This window comes from Tympanuchus pallidicinctus, unplaced genomic scaffold (genome assembly GCF_026119805.1).
Source record: "Tympanuchus pallidicinctus isolate F22 unplaced genomic scaffold, pur_lepc_1.0 scaffold21, whole genome shotgun sequence".
NCBI lineage: Eukaryota > Metazoa > Chordata > Aves > Galliformes > Phasianidae > Tympanuchus > Tympanuchus pallidicinctus.
In genome coordinates this window covers 7,917,249-7,935,482 of record NW_026294733.1, presented here as the reverse complement: position 1 = coordinate 7,935,482, position 18,234 = coordinate 7,917,249, and positions in this window count along the sequence as shown.

The following is an 18,234-nucleotide window of genomic DNA, read 5'->3' as shown; positions in this document are numbered from 1 at the left end:
TCTTTCTTAATTTCTCTTTTACATGGTGGTCTAAAAGCATTTCACAGGTGTTTGCTGGAACTCATTAGACCATTTGGAACTCCTTCATGCTCTCTCTAAAAGGCAATTAAAATGTGTCTGCAAATTACCTCGTGTGGTCTCAAGCACAGCTGCCTCTCACCCCCCTGTTACTACGCGGTGTGTCCAAACAGAATAGAAAAGCTGCTTTGATACCTGCAGTTTACAAAGGCAAATCGTACCTTCATGAGTGACAAAAATCCTCTGCATGCTTCTTAAGTCCTCAGTGAATCTGCCTTTGTTGCCACACACACACACACAAAGTTGATAATGAATAACGAGACACAATGAGTTTATTAAGTGAATACAGGCAATAGAAAACCATCAAGTACTTCATATAGCAATTGCTGCATGCTTGCAAAACTTAGATATATGCAAAGAGCAGGTAAAGCATAAGTGATTCTAAGTGGCTAAGATGCATGGGATAGACTTTCTATTTCTTGTTCCTTCTTGAAAGGGAAGGGTTAAATAAAAAAATCGTCAAAGTACTGGCAGGGATACTTACAGAACTAATTATTGTTCTGCAAAGATCTGGCAATTAAAAACTCAGTTCAAGTTTCTGGTTTTAGCTGCTTTTCAGAAAGATCAAATTCTCTTAAATAAAGAACTTTTTACTGCTCTTTCAATCCTTACTGAACTACTCACTTCAGTGGAAATTCTGCCTGAGTAAAGACTGAATGAAAGAACCTTAAAGCTTTTTTTGTTTCAGTTGTTTTATCCAGTCTATTTCACTTTCAAAAATGAGCTGTTTATGACACTGCATTGCACAGTGACATTTTCCCATGGGGTGTCGACAAATGAAAGGAAAATTCAACAGGGTGTTTCATCACACTTCACTATGTATGTTTGCCAGTTTTAGAGGAGCACAGAGTTAGTCGTCTAAAATGGAAGTTTGCAAACTGAAGGCTACTTTTCTGGCCAGCTGTCAAAAGGAAATGACATTTGGTCTTTTTTACACTCTGGAGGCAATGCAGAGTCCAGAATAGCTTCTAGGCTATAGCCACATCCTCAAATCTCCTTTCTATTCCAACTTCACCACTATAAATTGTTGCAGCAAGAAACATTCTATCCTCAACACTTATCCCGTCAGACTTAACCTGAGCTCCAACTATTGCTTTGACCCTTTCCAGCTACTTCCCTCTACCCCGCTTTTTCTCATCCACTTTTTCTCCCCCACTTAGCCGTGATCTCCACGTAAGCCTCTGCAGTCACAGCACTCCATTACATCCACCTATAAGAGCCCCTAGCATCACATCCACAATTATCCCAGGCCAATCTCCACCTATCCCCCTTTCCACGGCACACCCTCTCTTCAGTGTCTGCTTTTTGTTTTGTGATACTCACTCTCTTCCTGCTACTTTCTTCCAGTAAGCTACATAAGATGTAATTGCTACATTTTAACCAGAGCAATATCTGGTAGTTACAAAAAACATACTGTTACTTAGTGGGGAATTGAGATCTGTCAACTAAGTTGTGGCCTCAGTAGAATTCCCGTGATGCGGCAGCTGTGGGTCTGAATGCAACCCTAAGTATTTTCTACATTTTTAGGTAGAATCACACACTCAGTAACTGTTGCATGAATTTCTTAGCCCAAATTCCAATTCCTAATAGATGAGACTTATAGATTACAACAAGAGCTATCTTGTAGATAAAGAATAAAAGACAGTCTAGTATAAAACCTACAGAGTAATTACACAGAACTGCAAAAATCTTCACGTGTGATCCCACAAACCTTTATGTGAATCAGTATAGTAAAGTCAGACAACCGCACATATAAACACGAAAATATAATCCACATTTCTTGCCCCTGAATTGTTATACACATGTGCACATGGATACTGCATTCTTCTTACAAGACTAAGCGATAACCTTGTGATATAAAGGTGATGTAAAGACATTAACTTCGTCGGTCTTACAAGACAACATAAGAATCATTTTGGTTTCTGATTTCACATGTTTTCATTGATGAATAAAAGAATTTCCAATTACCACCTCATGTTCAACCTTCAGAGTTAAATAATGAAACTTCCAGTCACTCAAAAGAATACTAATAAATTCCTAGGGATGTTGTCTTCTGAATTCCTACAGCATCTTGTCCAGTCCCTGCCCACCCCAGCTGTTTACTGCATGTATTACTGTAACTTATCAAATAGTGAACATTATCATTTATGAATGGAATTACCATACCTTCACCTGCTTTGCAGAATCAGAAGTTAAAAGTTGAATTTCAGTTTTAGAAAGCTGAATGCTACTTTTCCCAGTGTTAAGAAAACAATTAATACTCATCTAACTGATAAAAAAAAAGGACAACAACAAAAAGATTTTCCTACATGATAATTGAACACAAAGAAATTCCTGTGGTTTTTGAAGATAACTACTGAAAGTTCTTTTGAAATAAAAGCATTCTAAATCTTCCAAATCTCACTCTGCGCTCGGTTTAAAGCATATTTATGCCCAGTCCAAGACAGCCAAACACAGTTAATTATACTAGCTAAATATATTCATGATTTTGTTAATAAAATGCACCCATAACTAAATCAATGAACCAGTGATAAAGCATACAATAAACAGTATTTTCAGAACTGAGGAACTGGGGTTCAGAACTGGGCACATCTTCTATACTTCCGCAACTCACTGTAATGGTGACAGAAATGATAGCTCTCAATTGCCTTTCTTTGAATGCAATTCAAAACCCTAACTAGTAAGAATTTTTAAATTTAATGGCAGTATGTTTTATGCAATAAAATATGTAATGCAGAGTATTTAGTACTGCCAGTGCTCAAAATCTTGATAGTTGAAGCAAAGTCTGGTAGAAGTTCTGGTGAGTAAACCTGGAAGTTCACTATCTGTGAGTCACTTAATTATTAGGTCCATTTGAGGAAGAATGATTCATGTATCTACTTCTCAATAAAAGAAAACTTCTAATTACATTTAAATTTAAAATAAAAAAAGATTTTATAAATCAGGGATGTGGTGCAGATTTCCATTCAAATTTGAAAGTTCAGCTATAATTTTCATCAGTGTACCAGATGCTTTTTAGACTTGAATGGAATGTATAAAAAGGGAAACTTTGCATTGTTTAGAATGAATAAGAAAAGCTATTACAGTACAACAATGTTTAAACTTCTACATTTACTATTTTAATTTTACCTGCTTTGGGGTGTCAGTTTGCACTACTCCTCTCCTCTTCATTTAATTTTTTTGTGCTATTTTCATTTTTGTTCTTGTATAGAAGCTGGAATAGTCAGAGGAACTGTAGCTCCTATGTACCACGAAACTCCAGTGAGGCTATTCATCTGCATTCAATTATGTATTAAGTATGTGCTGAATCATGTTAAAAAAATCTTTTTCTTCATGTTGAATTAAATAACATTTATTCCACTTCATCTTACAGATGTTATCATTTTTATTTCACTAGAGATATGTTACGCATATCACACGTACCACTTCTGTCTCCCCCATCCTCTCAAATGGATATCTCTTGTCCAATTGATTGACATAACTAAAACAGCCTACCAAATAAAAATATACAGTGGAAATACTGGAAGCCCTACACATCAGCCAGCAACGCAAGGCAGCGGTGATGCTCTTCTTTATGTGAGTGACCACTGGAATGTACCACGTTCTGCCTAGTGATGAATGATAAATGAGTGGAGAGCTTATGGGGGAGAATCAAGGAGAAGACTAACACGAGTGGCACTGCTGTGGCTGTTTTCTACAGACTGCCTGAAAGGAGGAGTTTGATGAGGCCTTCTACAGTTAGTTCTATGCAGCTTCACAATCACAGGTACTGGTTCTGATAAGGAGACTTCACCTATTCTGATATCTGCTGGTAAAGCAGCACCACCAAACACACACAGCCCAGGAGGTTCCTGCAATGCATGCAAGATAATTTTATTACACAGGTGGTGGAAGAGCCAACAATGAGAGTGTGCTGCTGGACCTTGTTCTTACAAACAAGGAAGGATGGATAGGAATGTGGGGGTTTAGAGATGCCTTGGATGCTGTGATCATGTGATAGTTGAATTCACGATTTTACATGGATGAAATAAAAGCAATAAGTAGGATTGCAACCCTGGATTCAGCAGAGCCAATTTGACCTCTTCAGGGACCTACCTGGAGGCTACCAATCTGATAGTCAGCTGCATAGATAAGAGGAGAGCAGTGCAAGTTTTGTACCTTGAGTCCAGCAAGACTTTTGTCGCTATCTTCCATGAGATCCTCATAGACAGGTTTAGACAATTCAGTGGATTAAGAACTGGCTGACTGGCAGAGGGTTGTGAACAGTGGTGAAGAATACAGTTGGAGGCCTGTAACTATCCGTGTTGCCCAGGGATTGGTACTGGGTCTGGTCTCGTTCAACTCTTCATCAACTACTTGGATGAATGGACAGAAAGCACTCTCAGAAATTTTGTTGATGATACGAAACTGGGAGAGTGACTGACAGATCAGAAGGCTGACTCTCAATTCAGTGAGACCAGACAAGCTGGAAAGTTGGGCAGAGAGAAACTTTAGGAGGTTCAGTGAGAGCAAGAGTAGAGTCCTGCACATAGGGAGGAATAACTGCACACATCAGTACAGGTAAGGGGCTGACCTGCTGGAAAGGAGCTCTGCAGAGAAGGAACTGAGTGACCTGCTGGACAACAGATTGACCATGAGCCAGCAGTGTGCCCTTGTGGCCAAGAAGGCCAATAGCATCATGAAGTGTATCAAGAAGAGCTCAGCCAGCAGATCGAGGGAGGTTCTCCTGCTCTACTCTGCCCTGTAGAGGACACATCTGGAGTACTGTGTCCAATTTTGGGCTCCTCTGTTCAGAAGGCTCCTCAGAAAGACAGGAAACTTCTAGAAAGATTCCAGCTGATGGCCACAAAGATTATTGGAGGCCTGGATTATCTCTCTTATGAGGAAAGGCTGATAGACCTGGGACTGCTCAGTCTGGAGAAGAGAAAACTGAGGGGGGATCTTATCAGTGCTTAATGAATATCTAATTGGGTAAGAGTCATGCAGTTGGGGCCACAATCTTAAGTGGTGCTCAGTGACAGAAGAAGGAGCAATGGGGTGTTCCACATGAACATGAGGAAAAAATTATTTACTTTGAGAGCACTTTACTTATTTACTTTACAGAGCACTGGAACAAGCTGCCCACAAATGTTAAGAACCTCCTTCTCTGGAGATATTCAAAGCCTATGTGGATACTTTCCTGTGTAATGTACTGTAGGGAACCTACTTTAGCAGGAGTGTTGGACTAGTTAATCTCCAGAGGACCCTTTCAACTCCTACAGTTCTGTGATTTTGTGTGATTCTATTATTTCAGGGGGAGAAAAAAGTGACATCCCTCCACCCTCCATTCCCCTCCCCCCCAAAAAATTTTAAAAAATCCCACAAAAGCCTGACTGCTTCTCATATGAGCTTCTTTTTTTTTGGTTTAAAAGAGTATATAAACCAAATGTCTGTCATCAAGTTTGTACTTTTACAAGCACTAACATTTTAACAGCAGAAATGTTAAATATGAAAGTAATAGATGAGCGTTCCACTAAAAAGCAATTTCACTAAATACCACAGGTATTAATCTTTCTGAGTCTTAATTATACCCTTTTGACATATTATCCTTATCTGACCTTTCCTCCAAAACTGCAGTGAATAGATGTGAGATAGGTAGGCAAATTCAGTTACAGTTACCATCAGACATGTATCAGTTTAATGCAAAGGAATGAATGGGCATGAAAATGCAGCTCAGATGAGGTGCAGAAAGCCACAAATCCACTATTTTCTGAAAGTTATCATTTCAGTTCTAGTTTTTCTTCCATGATTTTCTAGCACCTTCCTTCCCAGCTTTGGCCCCACCACCGAAAATAAAGTTTTAACGAATTACTAAGACTGTAGACTATAATACTGCTGAAGAACAAAACTTCAAAGTAGAACCACCCAAGCAACATTTAAAGACAATTAGTAATGGCAGCCCTTAATCAAAGAAACTGAATTCCACTTGAAAAAAGTAAGGGTTGGCAGATCCAAAATTAAAAATTTAATGATTCTGCCATTAAGCCACACTCACACCAATCAATACTGAAAAGCATCCAGACTTTTTTAGATCAACTGAAGAAGCAAAAGTAGTAGGTTGGAGATGTGCAATTTAGGAAAGTTTGCATGAAATACAGCACTGTGAATGATGCACAAGAAATGTGAATACCACTCTGACCTTCTTGGTCACAGTTTTCACATCTACATTGATGTCTGACAAATTCTCTTGTACTACTGTCCACTCATGTTCAGGACTCACATTTTTCTTCATGGCATTTACAAATGTAGGAAGACACTTTATTACATGTAATACCATTTCTATCTCAATGTGAAATTTGGCTTTATGAATTCTCAGACAGATTCACAGCACTAAGGTGTGTCTTGTAGAAGTTTTATAGCAATCCCTGTTCTCCATGAAGTTCACACTGCGATCTGCTATGCAGCATAAACAATCACTTCTACCTGAAATAGCCTTCCATTGGAAAAATGCAGCCTATAAGTAAAGCTTGAAAGTAAAGCAGTGACAAATTTTTGAGATAAATGCTTGCAGATTCAGTCAGAGACTCATGTTGCATTTTTTAGAATGTTTTCATTTTTTAATTACCTTGTTAGCAGTGTTTTAGTTGCAGTATCATTGCCATATGTATTATTAAGCTGAGTACAGCCTTAAGACTGCTTACCAATTTATGTGCACAATTCTATTTGAGAAATACAGTATCAATCTAGAAAATAAAAGCACTCAAACTAAAATACAAACACAACTTCAGAAATGCAGACTTTGTGTAAATTGAAATTCTTCTTGATGCATAGTATTTGTATTTTAACTAGAAATTAGTATAAAGACATAAAAAATTGAATGATGAAAATTACCAACTGCTGTGTCATTAGTATAGAAATGCAGGACTTATTTTAACTATGCCAACCAGAAACTGTGTTTTTGCTGCACCATACATAAAAACGGTTATTTATCTGAGAGAAATGTATACCTGCTTTTCAGAGTTTTTCCAACAATCCATTTTCTGAGTAGAAACAGCAAGTAACATTTTATAAGTATTTATTTGGCATATCTGCTCTGATTTAATATACATATATACCTCTCTTTAAATTCACACTATATTCAGAATTCCTATCTTGGTGGTATTTTGTGCATTCCTATTTTTTAAAAGGTTATTACTTCTAACTACGTGGCAGGATATACGTCCTTGAATTTTTTGATAGCTTGATTGGGCTGTAGATCATTTTATTCTCATCTTCATTTTCTCAAATATTTCAGAACCGACCACTGAAGTGATTTTGATAATTTATATCCATTCACAGCAGAAAAATTAGGCAGAGACCTCCAAAGCTCTGCCTGTCTGAAAATCCTGAACAGATTTAAAGGAAAGTATAAAATTCTACCCCTACAATCACTGAAGTATTCATAAATGGCATCTTATTTGTGATTAAATCTGTTGGACTACATATAATCACTGCATATGATAATCTGGTCTTTTTTTCTGGGAAACGTGTGTTTAAATTTCTAATCATGTACTTTTGAAAATGGGATTCACTCTGAAAAATTGAAGTGTTCAAAACTGAACTTCCAAATCTGAAACACACATGAGAAATAGGAGAAAGATGTCTATTTAGCAAACATATACAGAAATTACAGGAAAGAAACACATTCAAAGACACTGAAGGCTATTTTTTTCCAGTTTGATTAAGAATGTATGTTTGTGAAAATGTCTCCCCTTTTAGTAACACCTAATGCATGCATATGCAACTACAATCATAATTATATAATTGTTTTAAACAGTTTCACGTGAATTGTGTCAACACAGTTTAGATTTTATTGGTTGTGAAGGTTAAAGAAGATTTTCAAAATTGATGCAGAGCAATACTTTTATTGCTCAATGGATTAACTCTCTTACGTTACCAATGTCTTATCCAAAGGTATTGTACCTAGTGGATTAGCACTTCAAATACTGCCAGGATACAAAAGCTCTTTACAGTAAAATCCAAGACTCTAATAATTATTATCCAAGTCTTTCAATGATTTTTTGATGTTTGGGTTGAGCTTTCGGGTAGAAGATTAAAAAAGAGAGAAAGAAAATGAAAAAAAAAAAAAAAAATCAGTTGATATAAGAGTCTTCAATGTCTCATCTATTGATTTTTCTTCAGATCTTTAAATTCACAGTATGACTTACATTCCATGAAATAGGGTCACTGACATCTGGAAAAGTACTACAAAAATATACACTTCATATCCTATGGACTGAAACACATAATTGTCTAATGAAAAGGCTGTGTGGTGTGTTAAATCCCTCACTTACAGGTGGGTTTTTTTTTGGATTTTTTTTTTTTTCTTCTTATTTCTAAGTGAACAGATTTTGCTGTAATTTAACAGAGGAAAAACTTTACCTAGACTGAAAAAGCCTATGGGTACTGTACTTTTAGCCAGGAGCATAGAATGCTTTTTTTCCTCTTTGACTTTTTTTTCTTTTTTTTAATTTAATTAAAGATTGCAGTGCTAAAGATACAGTGCTATCTCTAAATTGACCAGTGCAGTTGCACGTTATTTGGCTTCGAAGTTTCTTTTTTGACTACTGATATTTCTGTCATTTCTTGAAAGAAAATAAATAAGGTCTAACATCGAAAAGAAACAGAGACATGGAACTAAATACTGATGAACAAAAGCACTCAAAAACCATTAGCAAGCTGTTTCACAATGTGACACTCTCTTTAAAAAAGGCAATCTCTAAGTTGGAATCTTATTTATTTCTTCTCTTTAAAACACCTTTTGATTTTATTTTCAAGCTTTTTTCTGTCTTCACATGAAAGGAGTGGTTCTCTGTAATCAATGATCTCTAGAGCAGAGGCTTAAAGAAAACCATGGTGTAATGTATGATTAACATGAAGTTTTATCTTACCCATTACATTGTAAACAGAAAGTAAATTAAAAATTGCAGTTTGCTATACAATAATACTGCAGAATAAAAAAAAATAGGATATTAAATAGCACTTAGTAAACTGTTAAAATATTAAACTATTAAAACTCTATTTTAAAGTCAAGGACTAATGAAAACCATGTTTTTATTTAAGTTTCTAGTATTTCTCCTGAAGTCAGTTAACTTCATAACTTCAATGTAATCACACCTATGTTTATTAGATTAGACTTTATGTTTCCATTTTTACAGTAGACCAATTGCTGGAAGAGTTTTTGACATTTCTAAGGAATGTTGGAAAAGGAATCTCTGTAATGGGTATTAGCAGCCAGAAAGGCAAATTAAATAAATAAAAAAAAAGCATATTTCATCCATTAGAAGCCTGCAGAAACAGAACAAAATATTTTAAATGTTTTATTAAAAAAATTGTTTTGATTAAAGCATTCATCCTTATATTATTCCTATATATAACACATTTCTATATATTATATAGAAATTGCCAAAGTATCCTGTGCAGGGCAGCTTAATCCAAACCTTTCTATGGAAATTTTTGGTACTTGGTTGTAAGTAAAAAGTGATTCCTAGAGGAGTAAAATGAAGCAATGCATAGTTCAGATTCTTCTTCACTCCCCAACTGAAATTCCCAAAAGTTTCTTCTTATTCCTCCCTCAAATGAGCGGAATGCCCTCATAGAAAAAGAGAGATATGTTAATAGCAAAATCCCTGAATAATCATCTTCCCAACATCCCAAGTTTTAAGTCTGTCAGTATCTAAAATTATAGATCTACAAAAGCGATTCAATCATCAGCAGTTGTACTATATCCTAACATAGATTTTGCTCACTTTTGGAGCATTACACTTAAATTTAATCGTGGTGCTTTGGATAACCTAGAAGTTGGATTACGTAAAACGAGATCATCCTTAAAATGTTCAGGAAAAAATGACAATTTCTTAAGTTTCAGTGGACTCCTGAAGGAAAGGTTGTCCTGGCACTTCTTTGGAGAACCAGTACGTGAAACTTTTATTGAAAATATTCACTGCTATCAATCATTACAAGACAGCTTCCTGGAGAAGCTGGCAGCCTGTGGCTTGGACAGATACGCTCTTTGACGGGTAAAGAATTGGCTGCATGGCTGGGCTTGGAGGGCGGTGGTGAACAGAGTTAAATCCAGCTGGTGATCAGTCACAAGTGGTGCTCCTCAGGGTTCGGTACTAGGGCCTATCCTGTTCAATATGTTTACTGATGAGCTGGATGAGGACACTGAATGCACCCTCAGTAAGTCTGCAGATGGCAGGAAGCGTCAATCTGCCTGGCCCTACACAGGAATCTGGACGGGCTGAATTGCTGGGCTGAGACCAACGGGATGAAGTTCAACAAGACCAAGTGCCGGGTTCTGCACTTTGGCCACAAGAACCCCAGGCAGTGCTACAGACTTAAGGCAGAGCAGCCAGAAGACTGCATAGAGGAAACAGACCTGGGAGTATTGAACTTGAGCCAGCAGTGTGCCCACATGGCCAGGAAGGCCAATGGCATCCTGGCTTGTATCAGAAATAGCGTTAGCAGCAGGAGCAGGGAAGTGATTGTCCCTCTGTACTCAGCCCTGGTGAGGCTGCACCTTGAGTGCTGCATTCAGTTTGGGGCCCCTCACTCCAAGAAAGACATGGAGGCTCTGGAGCTTGTCCAGAGAAGGGCAATGAAGCTGGTTAGGGGTCAGGAGCACGTGCCTTATGAGGAGTGGCTGAGAGTGGCTCTGGGTGGAGAAGAGGAGGCTCAGGGGAGACCTTATTGCTCTCAGTAACTACCTGAAGGGAGGTTGTGGTGAGGGGGGGTTAGCCTTTTCTCCTGTGTGACTAGCAATAGGACAAGAGGGAATGGCCTCAAGTTAAGCCACGGGAGGTTCAAATTGGACGCTAGAAAATACATCTTCTCTGAAGACAGTGGTCAGGTGCTGGAATGGGCTGCCCAGGGAGGTGGTGGAGCCAACAACTGTGGAGATGCTCAAGATGTTTAGATGTTGCACTGAGGGACATGGTTTAGTGGGAACTGTTGGTGGACGGTTGGACTGGGTGATCTTGTAGGTCTTTGCCAAGACGTTGGTGATTGTACAATTTTATGAAAATACCTACAAACAGAAAACACGCAAACAAAACAACCCAGCAATTGACATCTGATGAAAATAACCTTCTACAAATTGCCAATTTTTCCAAGCCCTCATAATCATCACAAGGCTTGCAAATCTAAGAAATCATATTTGGACTGCTCTGATTCTGGAAACTCTTCTCCATCTTATTTCAACATGCAACTATCTTCCTTGAGTAGATCTACTGTGGACAGTAAATACAGTAATAAAGTAGATAATAGTATCATTGCAGTACCAAATTCCATACAGACTTTTACTACTGATACACAGTTTTACACTGAAGGATTTTTTTTTTTTATTTTGCCATATTCTTGTAAGGCACTGGCATAGTAAAAAGGAATTAGACTGATTTAAGCAAGGGCAAACATCTATAGAATCTTACCTAGACTTGCATTTTAGTAGTGCTTACTGCTCTTGCTAGCCATAGCCCAGGAAATATGACTGGAAGTCCTTGAAGTCTTTGGAAGTTTTCTTACTGACTCCTATTGATTTCAGATCATACATTTATAGGCATATTGACAGTATCTTAATTCTATAACCCCTTATAGGTGTGTTCATTTGTGTTATACAAAGAGGTGTTTATCTGCTAGCTTTTACTTTGCAGTTTTCTACTGTCATTTATGTTAAAAAATGATTACATTTCTCCATTCAGGAGAAATGATGTTAAAGCACTAAAACGGTGTTTCCTCTATAGATGGTAGAGTTTGAATGTTCCCAGTTAATCTATCATGATTAACTTCTTTACCGCTGTTTTAGCAATATAGTTGTGAAAGAACAGATTCTGATATCTGTAAGTAAATACAGACATTCTGTATTTAGTGAAACAGGAATTAAAACCAGACTTGTTACAGATTGCCTTGTCTCACGCTGCATAAAAGAAAGAAAGACTAAGGTCATTCTCTTAAGCATAACTAACGCTATTATCTGAGTTAAGACAGAAATTAACCTTTATCTGTTTTGGTTTAGGTCATTTCAATGGTGTACTGTAAGTCAATTACATTAAAATAAAGCAAAGCTTAAATTAATTCAAGATAATTTATTTTGGTTTCAGAGTAGTAATTATTGTGCTTCCCATGTAATGAAAGATGGACATTTCTGCTAACACACATGCCGGAAGTTCTAGCAAGCTCACCTACATGGCTCTCTGTTCATGAAGAATATTTTTTTTCTAACTGCAAGGGAGTGTCAAGTGCATCTGTACACAGGTACAAGGAAGTCAAGGAATTAATGTTCTTAACCAATAGGACAACAGGAAATATCCTTTACTAGTTCTAAGTAACAAAACATTAACATTATTGCTAGTGCTCTAATTAACACTAGGAGAAAAGCACAGCAGGAATTTATTAAAAATGGATTTATCAGCACATCCAAATTCATGATATTTAACTTTAAGGCAAAAGCAACCAAGGCACTTTGAGTAACAGTTTTAAGTGGATGATTAGCTAAGGGGATTCCAGACTTAATAGCCAAAATAAATTACTATAATTATTTTATTACCTATGCTAACTGATTTCATTGTTTTTATTGAAATAACAGCTCCCTAAAGAACAGAATGTTGCTTCAAAGAATCCCAGCTGCAAGCTCTGTGTTCTCTTGTGGCAATCAAAAACAACAACAAAAATAGCTGTCATTAATAATACTCTTTAATAACTTTGCTACAGCATATTAGAAACACATTCCACATTTTTCTGTACACCTGGACTTGAATATGAAATTTTCTAGCCACTGGAGGGTCTTAGGAGGAATTAAAATAAATCTATATAGCACTTATTAAAATAAACATGAATATTTATGGTGAACAATGGAATGCTTTAAATAGATCTTTAATAAATAAGTCTGTGATTAGCTGAAGAGTCTGAGAATTCTTTTAATTTTATTTTAGAGGAATTATTTTAAAATCTGTATACTTCTGCCTTAGCTCTTGCTGTGAAGTGTTAAAAAAATATACTGTATGCCAGAATGATTTCCAAAGAACCCAGTGAGACATATTACGATTTTTTGCAGAGTTTTTGTACCTGACTTTTAAGACCCTACTCGGGTCTGGCTTCGAGTTAATTGGCATTCATATCAGTCTGTATTGCTGTTCAATATCAGCTGTACCCTTCTATGCCTTTCCTACATCTTCCCCCTTCTGTTGACTCCCATCTTAAATCCCACTACAGCTCAGAACCTACTGGAAAAACTCCAGTGTGCTTATATGAACTATGGATTGGAATCCTTTTCTTCAACAGTGATGTATGACAAAGAGTACTAATTGCTTAATTTTCAAGCAGCATTTTTATGATTTGCACCAGATCTGCTTCAATACCATACTCTTAGAATGTGCACCTTCCTCTTCTATAGTTGTTAACAAACCAAAACTGTGACACTGTAAGACTCTATAGACTGAAGTTCACAATATAGAGAGCTAAACTTCACTATGCTATCCAAAACAAACACAAGTAACTGAGACTAAATCCAGTAGCAAGAACAGACATCCACCAACAAGGATCAACAGAACATTTTGAGCGATCCGTCTGTGTCCTGCTGCTTTCTTTGTGCCTCAACAAATGACTAACTGACCTGCACACCCAGGGAAATGAATCACTATTGTGATTTTCTTGCAGGTTGACTTTGTTTATTTGTATAACATAAGAGTTTCCTTTTGTTTCTCTTGTGGTGTCAACAAAAATTTTGGGTGGAAACACTGTTAAGCCAAAAACAGCAAACACCGTACAGCACACAGTGGTAGTGTCAGCTGTGGAAAGGCCCACTGAGACACCACCTTTGTATCAGAAAGACCGAAGGTATGAGTCTCAGTCCATATTATGGAGATTGTCTGACAGCCTTAACAAGAAATAGAGTCAAGAATCTAGTCTAAACTCTCTTTCGAGAGTCTGCACAACGTACTGACAAGGCTTCAGTTTGGTATTACAGCCCAATGATCAGATAGTAAAAATCAGTGTGCCTTGTACACTGTGGTCCTACTGTTGCAGAATCAACAGAAAGTAGATTCATGAACTTTCAGTTAGCATGCAAAATATTGGAGAATTTCCTCATACTATTTATTACTGAAACCAGACATCCTTGAAACTGTCAAAAATAGTCTAACTATGATTACACATTTTTAGTTTTCCTTTATTTATATATATTTAAGGAAAACAATGCATGTAAAGAAAACTTTGTACAATGAAATGTCACTTTCATTTGCCAACAATGCTCATAAAGTTGCTGGCAAAGCTGTTAAGAAAAGTCAGTTGAATAAGAACTGGCATCAATGAAGACGAAATTCAAGCTTTTAAAAACAGGCATTAAATATGTTAAAGTCTCTCAGAATCATTATGTTTGTTCTCTGTGATTATCTATTGACATTTTCCAAGTTAGTATTAGCCCACCTACCACCAATGAGAATAACGTAACCCTCAACAGGTTTTGAAAAAAATAGTATTTTCATTAGTAGTCACATTGTACTGGCACAGAACAGCATGAATAAAATTGGTGAATTGTTTAGTTTATGAAACAATTTTTGCACCAGGTTTGGAGTATTTAAATTACTATTTTGATGCTGCAAAACTGTAAATGTTTTTAACTTAATTTCATGCTTTAAAAAAAATCTTTTTTTTTTTTTTTTTTTAATGATCAGGCAGCATATCTATTTGCATTACTGTTAATGGAAACTCCACGTTATCACAACATATAAACAAGACTAGGGAGCACTACTTTTAAAAACTTGAGACTGTAATCTCGTTTCAGTAATCTAAGACTTTGATTAGATGTGAGAAAAGCTGACTGGCTTTCAGCTCTCTAGTTCTAGTGGATGAAGATCCAGTCTAAAGAGAAACAGTTCAGTACAAGATGCTTAACACAACCATAAAACTAGGGCAAAAGAGAGGTTGGGATGCGGAGGGGGCAGCAGTTCAGGGGTGCCAGCTCCCGAGGTGCAGCAATACTGCTGGTGCAGTGCTGCCCTTGGGAAGGACCCTTGCTGGGCCATGCTTTGCACTTCCTCCTGTGTGACTGCTAAGGAACATCTGCAAATAAAACCAAAAGCCAACCCAGAAACCTCTTCACAGCAAGCGTTCTGAGGCCCCGCAGTAGTTCTCCGCGTGGCCCTGCAAGAAGCCAATCTAGCACAAGTTGAGGAGAGGGCAGGCAGCAGCCCTTTGGTGGGCTCCTCATTGGTAAAAGCATAGCTGCTGTGGGACCGTATCAGGAAAGATAATGGATTAAAAAAAAACACAACAGACATTCCTTTTTACCACTGAAGGCAGTCCTTTTTTTGTTTCTAATTGCAATAATTTCTGTCATCCTGGTTAGAGCGCAACTCAACACCCATCCCTGCGCTGTGGGGAGCAAGGGATGGATTAGCAGGGACCCCTGAGACTTACCTGAAACTACCACCTGTTTTTGAGATGCATGCTGCTATAGCTTTCATGATCTCTCTCTATCAGTCAACAAAATATTCCGCAATCAAGTTGTCAGCCTATTTAAGTTGGATATAAATACTCTTCATTTTTCTTCATCACTTCAGGATAAAATTAACCTTAGATGCATGAGCTGCCCTTTATCTTTCACATAGCATCATCCTCAGTTTTTTTGTTTTTTTTCTTCAGTCATCACTTTCAAATCAAATCTTTTAATAACTCTATTTAAAATAACGTAATTTTCTGTATTCTCCTCTCTATTACAGCTGATTTCCATGACCGTGCAATGTGCACATATACAGCAGAAGCTTCTTCCCCTTCTAATTACAGCCTGTTCCTCTCCTTAACTAGAGATACGGGGAAGAAAACAAGGACTCTGTGACATCAAACTCACTTAAGCAGTAATGAACTGTGATGCTACAAATAGTTGATTGTGGCAACCTGGAATAAATCACAGTTAGGGAAGGATGATAAGAACAGAAATGTTTTCTCTTATGCACACATCTTGGTAATTAGCTACATTGGACAAAAGCATGCAGTAGCAAATGTGATGCTCCTTTAGCTTAGACAAAATTCATGAATTAAATTCTGTCTCAAAATACACTGAAATAATTTGTCCTCTGTAGTCAACAACACAGTGGTCATATACCTGGATATAATTAAAAACCTGTCCTAAAAAATTAGGACCCAAGGAAGCCATGTATTTAAAAACATTTGTTATGCAAAACAGTGTGAAATAGTTGCAACATAAATTGATTGGCTTATAAATTTTAAGCCAGGAGGTAAAGACTGAATCATGATGGGATGTACATCAGTCAAACCCCAAGAACATTACAGGTTGACTTACACCAGCTGAAGGCCTGCCTCCATGTACTGAATCAGTCTTTGCAGAGAGATCTCACAGCAGCAATGAACTCACAAAGACACAAGAACTGAGCCAAAGAAAAACAAACTAAGAAAAAATGCAGGAACATTCAAAAGCTGTTTAATAGCATTCACAAGAAAAGAGGCAACAGGGAATGTCTTTCTTCCCTCTGCTGCCATTCACCTAGTAGTAACTAACTCAAGCAGTGTAAAACACAAAGGCAACAAATTCCACCTGTACTGCCAGTGCTCTCACTGACTGCTCAAAGTGCACTGGCATGTACAACTCAGACCCATCCGTCCCAGAGAGCAATGCTGCACACAGCTGGTTACGCAGCTTTTCCAGTTTAAAGCTACTTCCCCTTGTCTCGTTCCTACATGCCCTTACAAGAAGTCCCTTCACAGATTTCCTGTAGACCACCTTCAGGTACTGGAAACCTGCTATGAAGTCTCCTCAGAGCCTTCTCTTCTCCAGGCTGATGATCACAAAACCCAATGGGAAACCACGGTTTCTGTTATTCAAGTTAGTCTTACAGCTTCTTCTACTCTGAAAGGCATATATCAAGAAAAATCCAAACTGCGAGCTAAACTGGGATATGAATTACAGCAATATGAATCAGTCAGGAAAGAGAGGAAGCTGAGAGAGTAAAGAGAGCAAGAAGAAGATGAAATATACACCAGATAAGTATTGCTCTCATGTTTTTCTTGCCAATTAGTCTTGTTCCTTTTCCCTGTTTTTTTGTTTGTTTTTTTTTATTATTATTTTTTATTCTGACACTTACATCCTTCCTCTAACTCTGCCTAAATAAGCAAACTGATGAAATTTCTTTCTATGGTAATGAAAATGTATTTCTAAAAGTGAACATCTTGTTTTTGTTTTTCTTTCTGTCATTTCCTTGTGTTTGCCGGTGTTTTATTTTGCTTTGTTTTAAATACAACAACCTCTACTCCTCAGAGTTAGCTCCAGATATTAAAGCAGCCTGTGCTGTTCTGAGCAACCTTAGGTGAACTCCAAACCAGAGGTACAGAAGCTGTCGCAGCATCACTTTCCCCTGAGTAATAGCAGTTGAAGGTCTGGAGACAGTTTATGTTGCTGCCTCCAGTGAGTCCCTTTCTCAACTCCCTCCCTTACTCCCCCACAAAAAAAACACCCTGGTCTAAAAAATCTCAGCAGATATAAACCACGTCAACAGACCTGCTTTTACCAGCTATCTGCTGCTGCTCTTTAAATTCACCGAGCATCCTGTCAAACTATTTATCTTTACGTGTTATTTTCAAAGACATGCTCTTACCCAGGTTTCAGCTTAGATCACCGCTGGCTTTAGACACAGCACATACCTTTGGGAATTACACTAACAATATTGCCATACTTAAAATTTCATGTGAGACCAATGTGACTACATTTATTTTTAAAAAGCAAGTGTTTTCAGCTGGAACAGACAAAATGGAGAAAATAAACCACACAATCCAGAAACTGGAAATGCTGTTATCTGTTAGTGCAGTGCTACAAATCTTTCAGTACTTTATTTCCATAACATCTACCACTGGTTTAAAAAGATGAGAAAGAGAAGCAGAAAGGAAACATGCAGAGGCTCAAAGTTTGCACTCAGAAAAACATGGGTTTAATGCCTAGCAATGAAAAACACATGCATGCACTGTTACTCCAAAACAGCTCGCTTTTGCTATGTGCTCCAGAAGGACATCCCCCAGAGCCTCTCACGGCCTCTTCTAGGTTAGGGCTAGCAGAAATTCTGCTAAATTCTGGTTCATTCTGTAAAACAGACAATTCTATGGCAAAAGAGGAAGACTAAGCTATGGTGGGAC